This window comes from Aquarana catesbeiana, linkage group LG11 (genome assembly GCF_042186555.1).
Source record: "Aquarana catesbeiana isolate 2022-GZ linkage group LG11, ASM4218655v1, whole genome shotgun sequence".
NCBI classification, from domain to species: Eukaryota; Metazoa; Chordata; class Amphibia; order Anura; family Ranidae; genus Aquarana; species Aquarana catesbeiana.
The window spans coordinates 209,089,990-209,112,558 of NC_133334.1; the positions used below are offsets into that span (position 1 = coordinate 209,089,990).

Consider the following 22,569-nt stretch of genomic DNA (forward strand, 5'->3'; position numbering starts at 1 on the left):
TCCCATGGGAGTAGGCGTGTTTCTAGCCTCTCCCAGACCTCCCACAGTCCCCTGGGAGCTAGTCTCAGGCTTCCCAGCATGCATTGTGCAACAGCGTCATCACAACATCTCTGCTCCCAGCATTCACCGCATCCAGGAAATACATGCTTGTGGGCTTCAAATGCCCACAATGAAGATGGAAACCGCCTTCAGTGAATTTTATAAGTTATTCTTTACAACGAAATCGGACACAGGCGGACTTATTACACAGAACATGTGAGTAGATAATCATGAGAAGAAAAGTTTGTGAATGAACTCCAAAAAAAAAAAAACGATAGATAGGTGGACCCCCGCTTTAATCAGTGCAACTTATAACATTCATGTTAAAAATTCAAAAACAGAATCACTGAGTTGTAAAAAGGATCACCCTTCCTAAAAAATGACTTTTAAACTCAGTCAGGTATAGCTAATCACCTTCCCCTTGTGTCAGTATTTTGATAAATCACCTTTGCTTTAAATACAGCCTTTAGTCTGTTGGGATATGTCTCTAATAACTTTGCACATCTAGACTTCCCAATATTTGCCCACTCTTCTTTGCAGAACTGCTCAGGTTCAGTTAAATTTGATGGTGACCGTTTGTGGACTGCAGTCTTCAAGTCATTCCACAAATGTTCAATGGGGTTTACATCTGGACTCTGATTAAGCCTTTTTCTCCTTCAACCACTGTGTGACCAATTTTGCTGTATGCTTTGGGTCATTGTCATGTTGGAAGGTAAACCTTCTTCCCTTTGACAACTTTCTGGTAGAGAGCAGCAGATTTTCCTCAAGAATTTGACTGTATTTTGCCCGATCCATTTTTCTTCTATCCTGACAAGTGCTCAAGTCCCTGCTGTAGAGAAACATCCCATAACAGGATATTACCACCTCCATGCTTTACTGTAGGAATGGTGTTATTTGGATGGTGAGCTCTATTGGATTTCCACTAGACATATCATTTGGTGTTGAGGCCAAATAATTCAACTTTAGCCTCATCTGACCGTAACTTTCCCCATGTTGCCTCAGAATCTTCAAGGTGCATTTTGGCAAAGCTCAGTCATGACTGCATGTGGCCTTTCTTGAGGATAGGCTTTTTTTCTTACAATCCTCCCATATAGGCCACATTTGTGGAGAATTTGGGATATTGTTGTCACATGCATACAATGACCACTCATACATTCCTGCAACTGCTTCAGAGTTGCTGTAGGCCTCCTGGTAGCCTCCCTAAACAGTTTCCTCCTGATTCTGTCATCCAGTTCAGAGTGACGTCCTGATCCAGGGAGGGTCTGTGTTGTACCAAATACCTTCCACTTCTTAATAATAGACTTCACTGTGCTTCTAGGCATTGATAAAGCCTTTAAAAAACATATATCCATCTCCTGACTTGTGCCTGTCCACAACTTTATCCCGGAGATCTTTTGACAGTGCCTTGCCACCCATAGTTGATTGTTTGCTTCAGTTGCACTACCAGGAACTGAAATGCTTTTCAGTTACTCAAAATGACCACAGCTCTTCGCAGCTGAAAGTCAAATAACTTTGTGTGCTATTGAGAGGGTGATCAGCTACACCAGAATTTAGTTTAAAAGTCATTTTTAGGAGGGGTGATTCTTTTTACAACTCAGTGATTCTGTTTTGAAATTTTGAAAAAAAAATTCTGACATGTTGGTGTTATAACTTTTCACTTGGTAAATACAGCTGAAATACAGCTGAAGAAAACAAAAACTGTGTCTGTCTTCATTTCAGGCTGCAAAGTAACAACGTGATTATTTTAAAGAGGGTGATTCTCTTCTATACCCACTGCACGTGTTTTATATTTTTCGAAGGTAAGTATTGTACCCTGAAAAAGTTATACCTATCTTTCAGCTTGTATGTAGTACATTTTTAGGCTGCAGTTTAGGAAGGATGGCAAACTGAGATAGGAGATTCTACACTGAGACTGTTGTAAATAACTGTTCAACAATCCGAGACTTACATATGTGCACATATATGTTGTACAGTGTCATATTTTCAAGCACAAAGCTAACACTCCAGGATAAGGATCCTTATTTCATAAGAAAGCTGTAGTGATTTTTAGATGAATCCAATGAGAGTTGAAAATTACAGCAGCGTGATTTAAAATAAAGTTTCTTGTGCTAAGCTTTTTGAATTGAACCTCAATGTTTATTGGGTATTGTGGTGTATATGGTAAATCATGTTCTGCAATTCCAGTTGATAACATTTTTCTGTTTTAAGAGGTTTTTATTAGGGAGGTTTTAAAGACTACAACTGAGCAGGTATATTGGCAGGAGTTTGAACAGTACAGTACACTATGGATGAAACATGCAGATTCCAGCTAGCACAGTTATGCAGCCTTTGAGTACTTATCACATAAGGAAACACAACGTTTTTTAAAAACATTGCTCTTGTAGCAAAAGGAAGTGATATATTAGTTTAATATACTTCCTAATGCAAATGGCTAGAAAAAGGAAATGTGTTTATGTAAAATGGTGCAGGTTTTGCAAGAGTGGGGCACACACATCTTCGGAACTTGATTGGGTTGTATGGGTATTAAACTCAGACGTAAATTGCACAGTTCATGACAGTTTTATATATTTAGAACTGTCACGATCCTGGTAACAAAGTTTTGTTATTTGATTTAGTTTCAACTTCCTGGAATACATAATTAGATGTCCACTACAAAATTCCAGAAGAAAATGGCTTTTCAGACATCCTAGGTTAACGCTCTAGTTTTGAACTGGCATTAAAAGGTTAAAACCACATTGTACACACATATGCAAGCCATGAGTACAGTTCCTCCAGCAGTTCCCTAAGAAAAGTACATGAAAATAAACACATTTTACAGGGGCGTCTAGTTGTATGATTACAGTCAGCTACTAATCAGGCAGCAGTCAGGAAGTTATTAAACAAGAATGCATCATTATAAATCAAAAGAAGCTCATTATTCCTAAACTGCAATAAGTATATACTGTATAGACAAGAAGCCTTATATTTAACTTGGGTTGAGTTAGGATACAAATAAAGAATTTTTGATTCAATTATTATCTTATGTTGTTTAACACTATTTCTAACATATCAGGAATAAATATACAGTGCCTTCAAAAAGTATTCATACCCCTTGACATTTTCCACATTTTGTCATGTTACAACCAAAAACATATATTTTTTTTTTTTATTGTGAGTTTATGTGATAGACCAACACAAAGTGACACATAATTGTGAAGTGGAAAGAAAATGACAAATGGTTTTCAAAATTGTATATAAAAAAAAAAAGAGAAGTGTACTGTGCATTTGTATTCAGCCAGGGACGTGCAGTCAGGGGAGGCAGGGCCATGAAAGTTAAAAAAATAAATCGAGCTTCGAGAGTCGTAGCTCAGTGACCTGTAGTCACAGGGACCCCAAATTGGTCTTACCCCACCACTGGTAAAAAATTTGGGGCTCCTATGCCCTTTGGTTCCAGGGATAAGGGGCTCCTTGCGCAGCCTGCCAGAAGTTAAATACAGAGCGGCCACTTTAAATGCAAGCTGGCACACTCTGTTTGTAGCAGACTGAGAGGTTGAGCTCACAGTGTCTCTCACTTCTTGTAAGAGGCACTGAGCTCAATGAACAGTTTGGAGTCTTGGACCAATGGTAAAGTACCATTAGCCCCAGCTGTCCAATAAAAATGCTGCAGTGGAGGCACGCCTCTCACTGCATTTTCATAGAAGGGGCATGTGTCTAAAAGACAAATGCTCCCTTCCAGCCCAGCCCTCTTAACTACAAGGAAAAAACATGTTTATGTGTATAAGATTTACCCACAATCCCACGTTTTTTTTTTTTTTTTTTTTACACAGTTAAGAGGGAGAAACTGATTCTGCTGAAAAGGTACTGTTATATTCAAACTAAATCATATATTTATATGCTATATATTATAACATAATACTTTATTATTTATCTATTTACTGTGAAATTACTGGTTGGAAGTTATAACTTCAAACTTCAGTAATTTGTCTGTTAAGCCACCTGTTTGAGTACAGATTTTGAAGACATAGTAAATTACCTTAAAAACAATATATAATAATTATTTGTATATTACTTACTTAAAAATACTCAGAACCCCCAAACATTATATATATATTGTTTTAGCAGACACGCTAGGGAATAAAATGGTAGTTGTTGCAACTTTTTATGTCAACTTTTAGGTATTTGCGCAGCTATTTTTTTAACGCGTTTTTTTTGGGGGAAAAAAACTGTTTCATAAATAAGAAAAAAAAAAACACTAACGTTAGCCCGATTTTTTGGTATAATGTGAAAGATGCTTTTACGCCGAGTAAATGGATACCTAACATGTCACACTTTAAAATTGTACACACTTGTGGAATGGCGCCAAACTTCAGTACTTAGGTCTCCATAGGTGACGCTTTAAATTTTTTTACAGGTTACAGGGTTCTTTGCTGGGACCAATTCCATTTAATTTGTTCATAAACGAACTGGAGGATGTGGTAATCAATTCAATCTCTGTATTTGCGGACGACACTAAGCTAAGCAGGGCAATAACTTCTCTGCAAGATGTGGAAACCTTGCAAGAAGATCTGAACAAATTAATGGGGTGGGTGACTACATGGCAAATGAGGTTTAATGTGGAAAAATGTTAAATGCATTAAAAAGGGGATTAACGCCAGAGAAAAAGCGATAATTCTCCCGCTCTACAAGACTTTGGTCTGGCCTCACCTGGAACATGCTGTCAAGTTCTGGGCACCAGTCCTCAGGAAGAATGTACTGGAAATGGAGCAAGTACAAAGAGGGGCAACAAAGCTAATAAAGGGTCTGGAGGATATTAGTTATGAGGAAAGGTTACGAGCACTGAACTTATTCTCTCTGGAGAAGAGACGCTTGAGAGGGAATATGATTTCAATTTAGAAATACCATACTGGTGACCCCACAATAGGGATAAAACTTTTCTCTGGAAGGGAGTTTAATAAGACACATGGCCACTCATTAAGATTAGAAGAAAAGAGGATTAACCTTAGACTGCGTAGGGGGTTCTTTACTGTAAGAGCCACAAGGATGTGGAATTCTCTTTCACAGGCAGTGGTTTCAGCGGGGAGCATAGGTAGTTTTCAAAAAAACTATTAGATAAGCACCTGAACGACCACAACATACAGGGATATACTATGTAGTACTGACATATAATCACACACATAGGTTGGACTTTATGGACTTGTGCCTTTTTTCAACCTCACCTACTATGTAACTATGTAACATGTTTAGAGTTACAGAGGAGGTCTAGTGCTAGAATTATTGCTCTCGCTCTAACAATTGCGGCGTATGAAACCTGTGTGTATCTGGCTCTGATACTAGCCAGTGCCTCACCAGCCACTGACTTCACTGCATGTCCCTGTATTCAGCCCCCCTGATTCAATACTTTGTAGACCCACCTTTCGCCTCAATTACAGCTGCAAGTCTTTTTGGGAATGTCTCTACCAGCTTTGCACATCTAGAGAGTGAATTTTTGCCCATTCTTCTTTACAAAATAGCCCAAGCTCTGTCAGATTGGATGGAGAGCGTTCATGAACAGCAATTTTCAAGTCTTGCCATGGATTCTCAATTGGATTTAGGTCTGGACTTTGACTGGGCCATTCTAACACATAAATATGCTTTGATCTAAACCATTCCATTGTAGCTCTGGCTGTTCAGGGTCATTGTCCTGCAGGTAGGTGAACCCCCAGTCTTAAGTCTTTTGCAAACTCTGATGCCCTGTACACACAATCGGACATTCCAACTACAGAATCCATCGGATCTTTTCCGACGGATGTTGGCTCAAACTTGTCTTGCATACACACGGTCGGACAAAGTTGGTCGGAAATTCCGAACGTCAAGAATGCGGTGACGTATGACAAGCCGAGAAAAAATGAATTTCAATAGCCAGTGCTGCTCTTCTGCTTGATTCCAAGCATGCGTGGCACTTTGTGTGTCGGAATTGTCTACACACGATCGGAATTTCTGCAATCGGATTTTGTTGTCGAAAAATTTTATAGCCTGCTCTCAAACTTTGTGTGTCTGAAATTCCGATGGAAACTGTCCGATGGCGCCTACACACGGTCAGCATTTCTGACAACAAGCTCCAATAGCACATTTTCCGAAAGTCTGACCATGTGTACAGGGCATAACAGGTTTTCTTCTTAGATTGCCTTGTATTTGGCTCCATCCATCTTCCCATCAACTCTGATCAGCTTCCCTGTCCCTGCTGAAGAAAAGCATCCCCACAACATGATACTGTCACCAACATGTTTCACGGTGGGAATGGTGTGTTCAGGGTGATGTGCAGTTAGATTTCTGCCACACATGGCATTTTGCTTTAAGGCCAAAAAGTTCAATTTTGGTCTCATCTGACCAGAGCACCTTCTTCCACATGTTTGCTGTATCAGGCTTCTCGCAAACTGCAAACCGGACTTCTAATGGCTTTCTTTCAACAATGTCTTTCCTCTTGCCACTCTGCCATAAAGGCCAGATATGTGGAGTGCTCTACTAATAGTTGTCCTGTGGACAGAATCTCCCACCTGAGCTGTGGATCTCTGCAGCTCTTCCAGAGTTACCATGGGCCTCTTGGCTGCTTCTCTCATTAATGCTCTCCTTGCCCGGCCTGTCAGTTTTGGTGGACAGCCATGTCTTGGTAGGTTTGCAGTTGGGTTATACTCTTTCCATTTTTGGATGATGGATTGAACAGTGCTCCGTGAAATGTTCAAAGCTTGGGATATTTTTTTCTTGTCAAATTTGTTTATTGAATTTTAACAATTAGTATACATAAGTACATATGATGGCAACAAAAGAAAAGATCACATATATGGTAATAATATTGAGTTGTAGTTCCAACATAAACTAAAAGTAGTTTAACTAAAACAATTTTAGCATGGATCTAACTACTCAAAAGATTATGTCATACATTGTATAAGAGAGGATAAAACCAACTTAGACCAGGTTAATATAAGTTGACCTCAAATAAAAAAAAAGGTCTTAATTATTATCAAGAGTATAGTTTTTAAATAAAAATATAAAAAATATATAAAAAATAATTTATTATAGAATCTAAAATCTGATACTACATATTGGAACTATGTACAATTGGTATAATGATAACTAAGGAAATAAAAGTTCTGCTACCGGAATTATATAAAGAGTAAATTGAAAGAGGAGAGAGAGAATAGGGGGAAAAAGTAGAAGAGAGTAAGAAGATAAAAGAAAAAGTAATCTTAGGTAGGAGAAAAAATAGATAGGGAAGAAAGAAATGAGAGGTAGTAGGGGTCCCCGGGGTAGTACATGGTAATAAACACCTACCATGAATGCAGAAAATGGAAGTATAAATTGAGATTACCAAGGTCTTATTAGGGAAGCATCAAAATTGGAAGGCAATAAGTGTGTCACCCAGGGATTTCATATATTCTCAAAGTTGGATATTTTATCTTAAGTTATAGCCTCTGTTTTGGCAGCGATCATTTCTTGATTGGCTCTATTTTTAGTTTCAGCAATTATTAAAATGGTTGTAAACCCTAGGACAAAAAAAACTGCAAGACAAAGGCATAATGAGCTAGTATGCATAGCATACTAGCTCATTATGAATTACTTACCTGAGATCAAAGCCTCGTACATCGCTCCGGCGGCCGACATCGCTCCCGGAGTTACTTCCGGGTATCGCAGGCTCCGGCGCTGTGATTGGCCGGAGCTGCGATGATGTCACTTCCGCGCATGCGCACAGGAGTCACAAGTAATGGCACACTCACTGAAGCAACGGCACATACATGCCATTGCTTCAGTGCACATGTGCCGATGACGTTGGCGCATGCAAATACAGGGGATATCTCCTAAACCGTTCAGGTTTAGGAGATATCCACGGTAGCTACAAGTAAGCTTTATTATAGGCTTACCTGTAGCAAAAAGTGTGTTGTAAGAGTTTATAACCAATTTAAGGACAAAGATTTCCAAACTTTGGTAATTGTTTGTTTCACGGCTGTAGTGATCTGTAATAGGAGTTTGAATTGGCGGTAGGAGAGAGTGGCCGGTTTTACGTTTAAAAGTGCTACTGTAGGATCAGGATTGATAGGGATTTCAAACAGTGTCGAAATCAATCCCACCAAGTATGAAGATGTGATCCAAGATCACCACAGCCACGAAAACAAGATGGGGAATAATATGAAGCATATTTTGCAATTCTGACAGGGACCAAATGCCACCGTGTGAGTACTTTGTAATTTCTCTCTAAGGCAGCTATGTTTTGTGAGGATGACTTGTTTGTGATCCAAATCTTATCCCAATTGGCTGCTTCCAACGAAAACCCAAGATCCGGGAAATTTTTTTATAACCTAACCCTGCTTCAAACTTCTCCCCAACAGCTCATAAGGGGGCGTGGTCATAGGATGACATGACCATGCCCCCTTATGACCTCACAGTCCCAGCATGCCCCGGGACTGTGATGTCATGGGGCGGAGTCACCGCCTATATAAGTCATAGCAGAGCGCACAGACAGCATTACAGCCGGAGAGAGCGTTGTGTCAACATACCTGGAAGAGAAGAGGGAAGAAGACGATCCAGATGTCCGGGCTCCTCTGCTAGCAAAAGAGCAGCAGAAGAGAGCAGAGGAGCCCGGCAGAAAGAAGAAGGCACCAGAGAAGAACCAGAGAGCGCGGAGACGACACCGGAGAGAGGGAGAAGACGCCGGAGAGACCCCCGAAGTCGGAAGAAGACCCCCGAAGACGGAAGAAGACCCCGGAGCTGCCTAATAAATTAATTTTAAAACCTGTGTAGTGTGTTTTTTTTAATTGACACTTTTTTCCTAGGGGAATGGGTAGGGGTACGCTGTACCCCATACTCATTCACATAGGGTGAGGGGGCCGGGATCTGGGGGGCCCCCTTATTAAAGGGGGCTCCTGGATTCCGATAAGCCCCCCGCCCGCAGACCCCGACAACCAACGGCAAGGGTTGTCGGGAAGAGGCCCTTGTCCTCATCAACATGGGGACAAGGTGCTTTGAGGTGGGGGGGCCGCAGGGCGCCCCCTCCCCCAAAGCACCCACCCCCATGTTGAGGGCATGCGGCCTGGTACGGCTCAGGAGAGGGGGCGCTCGCTCGTCCCCACCCCCTTTCCTGACCGGCCGGGCTGCGTGCTCGGATAAGGGTCTGGTATGGATTCTGGGGGGACCCCTACACAGTTTTTTCGGCGTAGGGGGTTCCCCTTAAAATCTATACCAGACCTAAGGGCCTGGCATGCCCCCAGAGGGGAATTCCTTCTCGCGCTCGCCGCAGGAGGAAAATTTATTTTTCCTATTGCAGCCAGCGCGAGATGTACAGTACCCCATCGCCGAGAACCAGCGCGATGGGTTCGCGCTGGAAACATTCTCGTGTCCGCGCACTGTAGTTTGTACAAAAGTCCGATGAAGCGTACACACGGTCGGATGTTGCTCCAAAACAGCTCATTTGCATGTTTGTTGTCAAAAAGTCCGATCGTGTGTACGGGCCTTAAGAAGGGAGGCATTTTCATTACAAGGTGAATTCCCATTCACATGGAAGGGGAAAGAACTAAATTATCTTGCAATAAAATTGACTGCATCCATCAGGAAATTAAACCAAGCTAACTATATTCCACTGCTCAATGAAATTAAAACAGAATTCAAGAAACTATCAACACCCCCTCTGTCCTGGATGGGAAGGTTAAACGTGTTAAAAATGGTAATACAAAAATAGAATATGAATTTCAAATCATACCAATAACGCTTCTCCAGACCTTTTAGAACAATTAAAATCGTTTTTAAGATATATCTGGCAGGGTAAGAAGCCAAGAGTACAGTACGCGATATTAAGCAGGGATAAAATTCACGGGGGATTAGCAGCACCAGACATAAAAAAAGATATTATAACGCAGTAATAATGACACGGATGATAGAAAGGACAGAAAACAAAAAATGCAAAAAGGTGGGTGGGTATGGAAAGCACATTGAGTAAAACACAGTTAGATAAAAAAATATATGGATACCACGAAAGTAGAGAACACTGGATGAAGGTACACATGATTTGACAAGAAATGTATTTAAAGTATGGTATATAATTTATAGGCAAGAAAAATGGGAATATAATTCACGACTAATTGAACTTTCTGAGACAATTTTTTTTCTTACCGGGTAAAGGGACACTTTTTGGAAGCTGGATAGGAAATGCACGATTAAAAGATGTAGTAGATAAAGGGAAAATAAAAACATGCCAGGAATTAAAACATAAACTAAGCCATCTATTAAAGATCAATGAATGGAGGCACTTACAGTAGAAGCATTTTGTGGCAACAATACAACAGCCAATTAGAACAGAAGAGAACTTAAACCCAATAGAACGTTTATGTAATATACAGACAACATTGAAACATGGAGTAATATAAAGAGTGATCAGCGCAACTTATTAACAGCTGTGTGTATCTTAAAATGAATGTGTAACTATTGCTCTGTAAATATTGCTGTGCAAACAAATAACTATGTGCAACTTCAATAAACAATGATATACTAGTAATCCTGTATGAGTAAATATGCGCAAACGCATGCAATAACAAATCCTATATATAAGGTTAATAATTGCTATTCTCAGTATATGAGCAATGAAATAATCAATTCCATATAATCAGATGATAATAACAATCCATGAAACTCTGAAATAAAGGTGCAAGAGTGCAAAAAGTGCTTATGTGCAACAAAGTTTCAAAAAAGTGTATATAAATATACATAAACACAGTGCAATAACAAATCCTATATATAAGGTGAATGATAGGCTTTTCTCAGTATATGAATAATGAGATAATCAATGCCATATAATCAGATGATAAAAGCGATATGATAGTCCATTAGCTCTGAAATAAAGTTGCAGGAGTGCAAAAAATATCAAAAATATATATATAAATATACGTAAATGCAGTGCAATAGCAAATCCTATATATAAGGTAAAAGATAGGCTATTCTCAGTATATGAATAATGAAAGCCATATAATCAGATGATAAAAGAGATATAATAGTCCATTAGCTCTGAAATAAAGGTGCAAGAGTGCAAAAAAATATAAAAAAAATATATATAAATATACGTAAACGCAGTGCAATAGCAAATCCTATATATAAGGTAAATGATGGACTATTCTCAGTATATGAGTAATGAGATGATCAATTCCATATAATCAGATGATAATAGCGATATAATAGTCCATTAGCTCTGAAATACAATAATAAAGGTGCAAAAGTGCAAAAAAGTGCTTATGTGCAACTAAGTATCAAAATGAAGTCTTCAATAAGTGGTTGCCGATGTGCGATCTTCCTGTGCTCCACTTAGGAGGAATGGGAGACCGACAGATGAAGGGATGGAGAGAGAGGAAGAAACCGAGAAAAGGGAGACCGACATATGGTGGGGAGGGGGGAATGGGAGAGTCGGGGGGTTGATTTTCTTAGAGGGTGATTGTATTTAAAAGGACTGTGGAACTCTATTGGTATATGTGATGACAATTGTTTTTTATATAATATATAGTACTATATATAATATATAGTACTGGATATGTTTTATAGCAGAAAGTGTAAAGGAATGGCCAGGAGTGCACACTTCCCTTGGAAACACACACAATGAACACACAATGAACACCGTACCTCCATAGGCCATAGTTGCGAAAAATGGGTGTGGTTTACGTGAAATAATGGGCGTGGCTTAAATGGGCACGGCTCAAAGGGGTGTGGTTAAAGTCTGAGATGAATGAGGGATGGAGAGGGAAAGGGGGATAGAAGAATGAAGGGACAGCAGCCCCAGATCCTACACAACCATAAAAATATGTGTATTCTAGAAAGTTTAACAATCAGCAGATAAAGATACTCCAAACACCTGGTGTTAGCGCTTCAATCATCCCGGCACCATGATTGTTATGGTGTCAGGATGATTGAAGTGCATTATTTCTATTATTACATTGTAATATTAAATTTAATCATTCAACTCACCATAATGCCGAATCAGTGGGATCCCTGAGCGTGTCACTAGCCATGTCGCCTGCCACCAGTCCATCCTTGCATCAGGTGCCACCAGCAGAGTCCTTCCTTGCATCAGGTGCCCCCAGCAGAGCCCGTCCTTGCATCAGGTGCCCCCAGCAGAGTCCGTCCTTGCATCAGGTGCCCCCAGCAGAGTCTGTCCTTGCATCAGGTGTCCCCAGCAGAGTCAGTATAGACCCCCTCAGTGCAGACCCCCCTCCATCAATGCAGACGCCCTCAGTGCAGACCCCCCTCCATCAATGCATACGCCCTCAGTGCAGACCCCCCTCCATCAGTGCAGACCCCCCCTCCATCAGTACAGACCCCCTCAGTGCAGACCCCCCTCCATCAGTGCAGACCCCCCTCCATCAATGCAGACCCCCTCAGTGCAGACCTCCCTCCATCAGTGCAGACCCCCCTCCATCAGTACAGACCCCCTCAGTGCAGCCCCCCTCCATCAATGCAGACCCCCTCAGTGCAGACCCCCCTCCATCAGTGGAGACCCCCTCCATCAATGCAGACCCCCTCAGTGCAGACCCCCCTCCATCAATGCAGACCCCCTCCATCAATGCAGACCCCCCTCCATCAGTGCAGACCCCCCTCCTTCAGTACAGTCCCCCTCAGTGCAGACCCCCCTCCATCAATGCAGATGCCCTCAGTGCAGACCCCCCTCCATCAGTGCAGACCCCCCTCCATCAGTACAGACCCCCCTCATTGCAGACCCCCTTCCATCAATGCAGACCCCTTCAATGCAGACCCCCCTCCATCAATGCAGACCCCCCTCCATCAATGCAGACCCCCTCAGTGCAGACCCCCCTCCATCAGAGCAGACGCCCTCAGTGCAGACCCCCCTCCATCAGTGCAGATGCCCTCAGCAGACCCCCTCAGTGCAGACCCCCCCTCAGTGCAGACCCCCCTCCCATAACTCCCCCCAGGCCCCAGCACATGTCCATTACAGCGCTGTGTGTTCAGTGGAGAGGGGAGGGGCCGATCCATGCGAGAGGAGAAGCCGATTCATTGGCTGCACGGATCGAGCCCCCTTCCCCTCTCTACTGAACACAAGAGGGAGCGTTGCAGCAGCGGGACCGGCCGCCATTTTCCTGAAGCCTGCTTGCCCAAAAAATGTAAAATGCAAACATTTCCGATTTCCCTGGGCAAATTCTGATTCAGGACAGCCTCCGATCGGGATGAGGGTCCCAAAATCGGGATTGTCCCGGGAAAATCGGGACTGTTGGCAACTATGATAGTCCAGAGCACTGGCTGCCAGGCATAGAGGCATATTTGCTAATTAATCTAGAAAACTCAGGAGACACCTGGTTTTGTGGGTTCTCTCCCAGGTCTTCTGGAGGTTAAAGTACATTTTTGGAGTCTCTAGGAAATGATATGCGTCTATAGCCTGCACTGGGGATGAGGTATTGTTATCAGAGGGAGAAGGAAGTGAACAGAATCAATGCAGAGTGGGCAGAGAGCCCAGGAACTCCAAGCAGCTCAGTCTCACCTCCTCTCTGCATGTCCCTGCAATGTTGACAAGGATGTCACAGTGAAATGGTGGAGCATAGAGGAAGCAGTGGTGGAGTACGCAGAGTTACTGTGTATATTATTTATTTATTTATTACTGGTACTTATACAATATATTGTACATTCACATCAGTCCCTGCCCTCAAAGAGCTTACAATCTAAGGTCTCACAATCATGCATACACATACTAGGGCCAATTTAGACAGGTGCCAATTAACCTACCAGCATGTCTTTGGAGTGTGGGAGGAAACCAGGGTACCCAGAGGAAACCTACAGAAGCAAAGGGAGAACATACAACCTCCAGGCAGGTAGTTCTGTAGTTAGGATTCAGACTGGTGACTCTAGTGCTGCTACTGTGTAGTGGGGGGTTGTGGCTGGCAGTGTTAGGGGTGCTGGGAGGCAGGAATTTCAGAGTCAGGGGTGCAAGGGGGTGCAGTGGTAGGGATGCTCGGAGGTGGGGAGATACAATATCAGGATGCAGATTGCCGGGGTACAGGATTTTGCACTTTTTTACCAGTGGTGGGTGGTGCTCCATCGGTTGGGGGGGCAGCAGACATACCTGACCACACACATTTCCCCCCCCCCCCGTCGCTCCAGCCCTTCACCCCACACTAACCCCCCCCCCATCGCTCAAACCCGCTATCGCACACCTTACCAATAGAAGAAGAAATGGCTGCACATCTATAGTAATCCAAATGCCGTTTTTACCACCGAAATTACATCAAAGGACACCAACACACAAGTCTTGTAGACACGTTTCACACAGTACAATTGGGCTTAATCATTATTATTATTTTAGTAATGATTAAGCACAATTGTACTGTGTGAAACGTGTCTACAAGAGTTATGTGTTGGTGTCCTTTGATGTCATTTTGGTGATAAATAAACGGCATTTGGATTTCTATCAATGTGCAGATATTTCTTCTTCTATTCACATACCCACAGATGTAGCGGGGCTAGCTCTTGATTGGAGTCCATAACAGGCATAAGCTAATTCACCGGGAGTGGTGAATTCTTTATTCCTATCAAGCACACCTTACCAACACCCCCAAACTCCACCACCCCCAGCCGCCGGCTTGCTCGCTTGCCCTCTGGCCTGCCAGGCCCCCTGTCAGCCCTGCATTTATCCCATGCAGGCCACGGCTGCAGCTTCCCCCCTCCGTCTCCTCCGTGTCCCAGCCGTCGCTTCTCCTCCCGGCCAATCGGGTCTTCGGACTCCCGGCCAATGGGGTCTTAGGACCCACTTCCTGATTGGCTGGGGGGAGAATCAGGAAGACAATGGAGAATATTAACAGGGGGCTCAGGGCGCAGCTCTCTGCGCCCTGAGCCCACCCGTTTTGGAACCAATTACAGCCTCCGGCTCTAATCAAGTGCTTCAAAAAAAAAAAAAAACCCACTGCATGTAGATTAGGGGCCAGGCGCATGGATTAGGGGGGCTGTGCCCCTGCGCCCCTAATGAGCATTGCCACTGCTTTTTACTACACATTACCACAATGCATAGTAACACATTGCATTCTGCATGTTTTGTACATATTTTTTAAAGTGGCCCAATGCCCATGTAAAGTAAGTATCAACTGTGTCAAAAGCATGTAATTTATTAATCATTTGGAATTACGTAAATCCTCTACTGTGCGCCACCATCTCTATTTAGCCCGCTGACAGCTAATGAGTCATCGGTTGTTAAGGATGCAGCTTGGCTCCCCAGCCCGCTCCTTAACAACCTATTCTTAACACAGAATTCAAATTGATTGATTATTTTATGACCGATCCACATTAGAATTATTCTGAAATGTGCAATTTGTTAGAAAATGAATATAGGAAACTAAATTAATTTCAACAACATTTTTTGCTATTTCATTCAAAGATTCGGATAAATCCGAATCTCTTAATAACCAAAAATGTGTCCAAATTTATATTCGGACCAAAACAAATTGCACATGTCCAATACTTTGTCAGCAACAATGTTTAGAAAGATAGTATGTGGCTAATAATAACCACATGAATGGCAGGACCCAAGGTTTCCCAGCAGAATATTGTCCAAAGCCTCACACTGTCTCCTTGTCTCCTCTGGCTTGCCTTCTTCGCATACTGCATCCTTGTGCTATCTCTTTCCCAGGTAAGTGATGCATGTGCACCCAGCCATCCACATGGAAAATGTGATTCATCAGACCAGGCCACATTCTTCCTTTTCTCTTTGGTCCAGTTCTGGTGCTCATGTGGCCATTGTAGGCACTTTTGGTGGTGGATACAGATCAGCATAAACTCCCTGACTGGTCTGCAGCTACACAGCCCCAAACACAACAAACTGTGATAGAAAAAATAAATGGATAGATAGCCGCACTCCAAATATTCACCTTTATTGAAAAAATTCAAATCAAGGCATCAAGGGTAAGTACAGATTAACTGCACAGCCGCTGACATGTTTCACACTAGACACGGTGCTTAGTCATAGCTAAAGTGCAGAATATACATACAGAGATATATATATATATATATATATATATATATATATATATATATATATATATATATATATATATACACACCTAAGTAATTAGACAAATAGATAAAACATGTACAGTATGTCATAGATAATGATATGGAATGCACCTGTGAGCATCTAGAGTCCAAAGTTTAACCATTAAACAGATGGAAAAACCCTCCCTACCTGCTGAAAATTCACATTTTGAAAATGTATGTAGTAATAAAAAACCATGAACAATCTTATATTCGGGAAAAAGAGACACCGGTGCAACCTAAAGAGAAAAAAGACATAACACATAAAAAAAAAATGTAATATGTAAAAAGACTCCCATACACCAACAAATATATAACTGGAGAAGAAACAGAGACATCTCTGTGCTGGTGCATGTAGCTCAGAGATATATGATCTGCTAAACATAATGCGGTCCTTCCTCAGTATTAATTCATATCCATATAATTGTACAGTGACAAAATTTAGGTTACTATTATCTTCCACTTTACTATTCTCTACTTTTAAGCATCAATATCGCCCCATAAAATCACTGAGGCTAAACCACAAATAGCCGATAAAGGGATAAAAAAATGAGAGATCAAAAAATGAATGCTGATATCGCCTGGCATAAAGTCATAATAAACCTGACAAAATAGTCACTATCATGAAAAACATCCGGGAAACATACATGCATATATGCACACATGGAGCATACACATACATATCCACATGGGTACATGCCCATAGACAAAATAACTAAAAAGATAAATAAATAAATGATTGATATCTGTGAATTACGATAAATGCACAAATGGAACTAATCCTAAATATAAATGTATAAACGTGGATATAAATATTAATTGGTAGTTAAGATAGCAAATATCTAATAATACACGTGTGCCGCTCCAGAAAGATCCCAATCGGGTAACAAACATAGTGAAAAGTAAGGAAGTACAAGGAGAATAGTAAATAAGGAAAACAAAAAGAAGGGACATAGCGGAAATAACAACAAAACTGTGATACCCATTTTTTCTGCTTTGAACACATCATTTTCAGGGACAACAAGTTTACTTGCTGCCTAATATATCCCACCCACTTTCGGATGCCATTGTAACAAAATAATCAGTGTTATTCACTTGCTCTCCGGAAGATTTACCCCCCTTCTTGACCAGGCATTTTTGTTTTTTGGCACTGCGTTACTTTAACTGACAATTGCACAGTCATGCAATGTTGTACATAAATTACATTTATATAATTTCTCCCACAAATAGAGCTTTCCTTTGGTGGTATTTGATCACCTCTGGGTTTTTAATTTTCTTCGTTATACACTGGTTAGGTACACATTTAACTTCTTGGACTCCTTAGCAGGAAAGGGGTGGAAAAAAGAGCAGGATGTGCAACCTATGCTGCTGTAATGGTTCACAACCCATAGATGGTGGGGAGGGGGGAGCTTTGACTTTTTCATCGTGCAGGCTGTTGACTGGTATTATTGAGATGCTGCTTCTACCCCGCTATTTGGTGCATAGTCATATGTTTGCTCATGTATGTCGTACCCAGACAGCTGATACATTTACCATGGCTGATACACTGCAAACTGACAAACTTACAATTGAGAATCTAACCCAGGCTGATTCGTTCATAACTAGTGGTTACCCTTGATCAGTTGAGAAAAATACATTCTAATCTATTTACTGATCATGGAAAACCCTTCTGATAAAGTGATTTTTGTTAAGTTGGAAACTCATGAAATCTGTTACGTAAATTATATTAACAAAAACAGAAGATGGCACTATTGAGCAGTAACTAATCTGCTGCCAGTGTTTCTAAGTAAAACCAATCATTTGTTGCATGGGAACAAAATACACATCAGACTAAACACATTGTTGTTAGATGATAACTATTAACATAAGATACAATAACTCCCATAGTAAAGCTAAGATTAGAAACAACTATTACAATGCCAATTCAAGAGTTGATGTAATGTACACATAAACATTTAAATCAGGGGTCAGCAACCTTTTTGCACTTAAGATTTAATGTGAATGCATGGACGGCCACATTCACCTGCTAATAAATGAAGATAATAAAAATCCTAACATAGTAACAATAACAGTACAGGCGGTCCCCGGGTTACAAACAAGATAGGGTCTGTAGGGCTGTTCTTAAGTTAAATCTGTTTGTAAGTCGAAACATGTATATTTTTTTAGTGTAGCTCCAGCCAAAAAAACTATTTTTAACCACTTCAATACAGGGCACTTAGACACCTTCCTGCCCAGACCAATTTTCAGCTTTCAGCGTTGTCGCAATTTGAATGACAATTGCGCGATCATGCTACACTGTACCCAAACAATTTTTTAATCATTTTGTTCCCATAAATAGAGCTTTCTTTTGGTGGTATTTGATCACCTCTGTGTTTTTTATTTTTTGCGAACAAATAAAAAAAGAGCGAAAATTTTGAAAAAAACAAGTTTTTCTTTGTTTCTGTAAAAAATGTTTGTAAATAAGTACATTTTCTTCTTCAATGACGGGCACTGATATGGCTGCACTGACAGGCACTGATACGGCGGCACTGATGGGCACCGATGAGGTGGCACCAATGAGGTGGCACTGATGAGGTGGCACTGACAGGCACTGATGATGGGCACTGATAGGCGGCACTGATAGGTGGCACTGATGGGCACTGATAGGTGGCACTGGTATGCGGCACTGATGGGCACTCATAGGTGGTACCGATGGGCACTCATAGGTGGCACTGATGGGCACTCATAGGTGGCATTGATGGGTACTTATGGGTGGCACTGATGGGTACTGATGGGCACTGAAAGGTGGGCACTGATGGGCACTGACAGGTGGCACTGATGGACACTGATGGGTGGCACTGATGACACTGATTGGTGGCACTGATGCTCCTAAGGGTGGCATTGCTGGGCATCACTGCAATATACTGGTGCCAATCAGTGCCCATTTGTGGGCACTGATTGGCACAGATTGGGCACATGTCGATGGCCATGGGGTACATACATGGCCATCCACATGTTGCCCCTCTCCCTGGTGGTCCTAGTGATGATCCCTGGTGGTCCAGTGTGGTCATCTGAGGGGGGGGCTGTGCTGATAAACAATTAGTGCAGGCCCCCCTGTCAGGAGAGCCGCCGATCAGCTCTCCTCTACTCGCGTCTGTCAGATGCGAGTGAGGAAAAGCCGATCAACCGCTCTTCCTATTGACATCGTGATCAGCCATGATTATACACGGCTGATCACGTGGTAAAAAGCCTCCGCCGGAGGCTCTTTACCAAGATTGGTGGAGCGGTGTGTCAGACAGACACACCGCTCCACTGATCGCCGCGATGCTCGCCCCCGCCCAGTCAGGATAACTGAACCACTGCCCGGCCGTCATCTGCTATGGGCCGGGCGGGAAGTGGTTAAGCTTTTTGGATAGCATAGGGAAGGGTTAACACCCCTATAGCATTTGTTTTGCTGTCTGTGCCCCTGTTCAGAAGATTTCACCTCACTTTCTGTCCCAATGACAATTGGATTTTGAAAGCTAGGGGTTGTTATGGAAACAAGGATTGGTGATAAAGCATCAGTGGAGGTACCTTTTCCCCATGATAACTTTTACAGGAGTAAATTTCCCTTCCTAAAGGGAGATTTCCTCTCACTTCCTGTTGTCTCCCTCTGTTTGTAAGTCGGATGTTCGTAACTAGGGTACCGCCTGTACAGGTTTACCTTACTTTAACCACTTCAGCCCCGAAGGATTTGGCTGCTCAATGACCAGAGCACTTTTTACAATTTGGCACTGCGCTGCTTTAACTGGTAATTGCGCGGTCATGCAATGCTGTACCCAAACTAAATTTGTGTCCTTTTTTTCCCACAAATAGAGTTTTCTTTTGATGGTATTTGATTACCGCTGCAATTTTTATTTTTTGCGATATAAATGGAAAAATAGCGAAAATTCTGAAAAAAAATTATATTTTCTACTTTTTGTTATAAAAAAAATCCAATAAACTCAATTTTAGTCATACATTTAGGCCAAAATGTATTCAGCCACATGTCTTTGGTAAAAAAAATGTCAATAAGTGTATATTTATTGGTTTGCGCAAAAGTTATATCGTCTACAGACTAGGGTACATTTTCTTGAATTTACGCAGCTTTTAGTTTATGACTGCCTATGTCATTTTTTGAAGTGCTTAAATGGAAGGGCAGTACAAGCCCCCCCCCCCCCCAAATGACCCCATTTTGGAAAGTAGACACCCCAAGGAAATTGCTGAGAGGCATGTTGAGCCTATTGAATATTTTATTTTTTTGTCACAAGTGAATGAAAAATGACAAAAAAAATTACACAAAGTTGTCACTAAATGATATATTGCTCACAAGTGGCATGGTTTTATGTAGGGATGAGCCGAACACCCCCTGGTTCAGTTCGCACCAGAACCTGCGAACGGACTGAAAGTTTGCGCAAACTTTAGAACCCTGTTAAAGTCTATGGGACTTGAACGTTCAAAATCAAAAGTGCTAATTTTAAAGGCTAATATGCAAGTTATTGTCCTAAAAAGGGTTTGGGGACCCGGGTCCTGCCCCAGGGGACATGTATCAATGCAAAAAAAAGTTTTAAAAACGGCCATTTTTTCAGGAGCAGTGATTTTAATGATGCTTAAAGTGAAAAAAAAAAAAAAAGTGAAATATTCCTTTAAATATCGTACCTGTGTGTGTCTATAGTATGCCTGTGAAGTGGCACGTGTTTCCCATGTTTAGAACTATCCCTGCACAAAATGACATTTCTAAAGGAAAAAAAGTCATTTAAAACTGCTTGTGGCTTTAATGTAATGTCTGGTCCCGGCAATATGGATTAAAATCATTGAGAAAAATGGCATGGGTACCCCCCCCAGCCCATTACCAGCCCCTTTGGGTCTTGTATGGATATTAAGAGGAACCCCGCACCCAAATTAAAAAAAGGCCCCCAGGGCCCCCAGGCCCTATATACTCTGAACAGAAGTATACAGGCGGTGCAAACAAGACAGGGACTGTAGGTTTGTTGTTAAGTAGAATCTGTTTGTAATTTTGAACTGGTACATGTTTAAAGTGTAGCTACAGCCAAAAAAATCTATTTTTAAGCTTTTTGGAAAACACAGGGAAGTGTTATCACCCCTGTAACATTTGTTTTGCTGTCTGTGCACCTCTTCAGAAGATTTCACCTCACTTTCTGTCCCAATGACAATTGTTTTTTGAAAATTTGGGGTTTTTAGTGAAACAAGGATTGGTGATAAAGCATCAGTGGAGAGGAGACACATTTTTCCCATATTAACTCTTACAGGAGAAAATTTCCCTTCCTAGGGGTAGATTTCATCTCACTTCCTGTTGTCTCTTTCCGTTTGCAAGTAGGAGTCGTTTGTAAGTTGGAAGTTTGAAAGTAGGGGCCTGCCCTATATACTCTGCATAAATTTGAACCTTAGGTGTTGGTGTTGCCGCAACACTGTAAGCCCTCACAGTTACTCTTGGTGGACGCTGGAACGCCCTGCTGTGAACTATTATATCAAGAATTGTAATTACATGGGATTGTTGAACAGTGGTAGAAAAATTGGACCTTTGGTGGTGGTGGTGGTGGTGCTGGTGCCACAACACTGTAAGTCCTCACAGTTAATCTTGGTGGGCGCTGGAATGGGCCCTGCTGTGAAATATTATATCAAGAATTGTAATTACATGCACCTGTTGAACACGGGCAGAAAAATTGGGCCTTTAGTGGTGGTGTTGCCACAACACTGCAACCCCTCACAGATACTCTAGTTGGAGCGCAGGAATGAGCCCTGCTGTAAATTATTGGATCAAAAATTGTAATTACACGCCCCTGTTAAACAGGGGCTTAAAAATTGTGCCTTAGGCACTGGTGCTGGTGCCACAAACTGCAACCTCTCACAGATACTGTAGTTGAGTGCAGCAACGAACCCTCCTGCAAAATATTGCATCAAAAATTGTAATTAGACGCCCATGCTGTTAAACAGGGGCAGAAAAATTGGGCCTTAGGCACTGGTGCTGGTCCCACAACACTGCAACCCCTCACAGATACTCTAATTGGATCGCAAGAATGAGCCCTGCTGCAAAGTATTGCATTAAAAATTGTAATTACATGCCCCTGTTAAACAGGGGCTGAAAAATTGGGCCTTAGCCACTGGTGGCGGTGCCCAGAACCAAAAATGTTCTTACAAGCTATCAGCATGATCATTGAGGAGGAAGAGGATAGTCACTCAGCATAACAGGATAGTCACTCAGCATCAGCATAGGTCTTGAAGAGATCTGACATTTCAAAAAAAATTATTCGGTTACATCAGCATCAGGTGTTTGGTAGCTGGTGGTGATCCAAGACTGATTCATTTTTATGAAGGTCAGTCAATCGACCGAGTCGGTGGACAGGCGCACCCTGTGATCAGTTACAAAGCCTCCAGGAGCACTCAATGTGCGTTCCGAAAGAAAGCTGGATGCAGGACAGGCCAGTAGCTCAATTGCATACTGTGCAAGCTCTGGCCAGTGATCCATCCTCAAGACCCAGTAACCCAGAGGATTTTTGG

The 22,569-nt window shown here is 41.9% G+C and overlaps 1 long non-coding RNA gene across 1 annotated transcript in view; it reads left to right on the plus strand.

Moving 5' to 3' along the window:
- The window catches only part of LOC141113010 (uncharacterized), an 82,447-nt gene that overhangs the window by 12,050 nt on the left and 47,828 nt on the right, over positions 1-22,569 (plus strand). The window contains exon 3 of the long non-coding RNA XR_012236697.1: positions 3,846-3,876. This is a non-coding gene — a long non-coding RNA (uncharacterized lncRNA). The remainder of the gene's footprint in view (positions 1-3,845; positions 3,877-22,569) is intronic.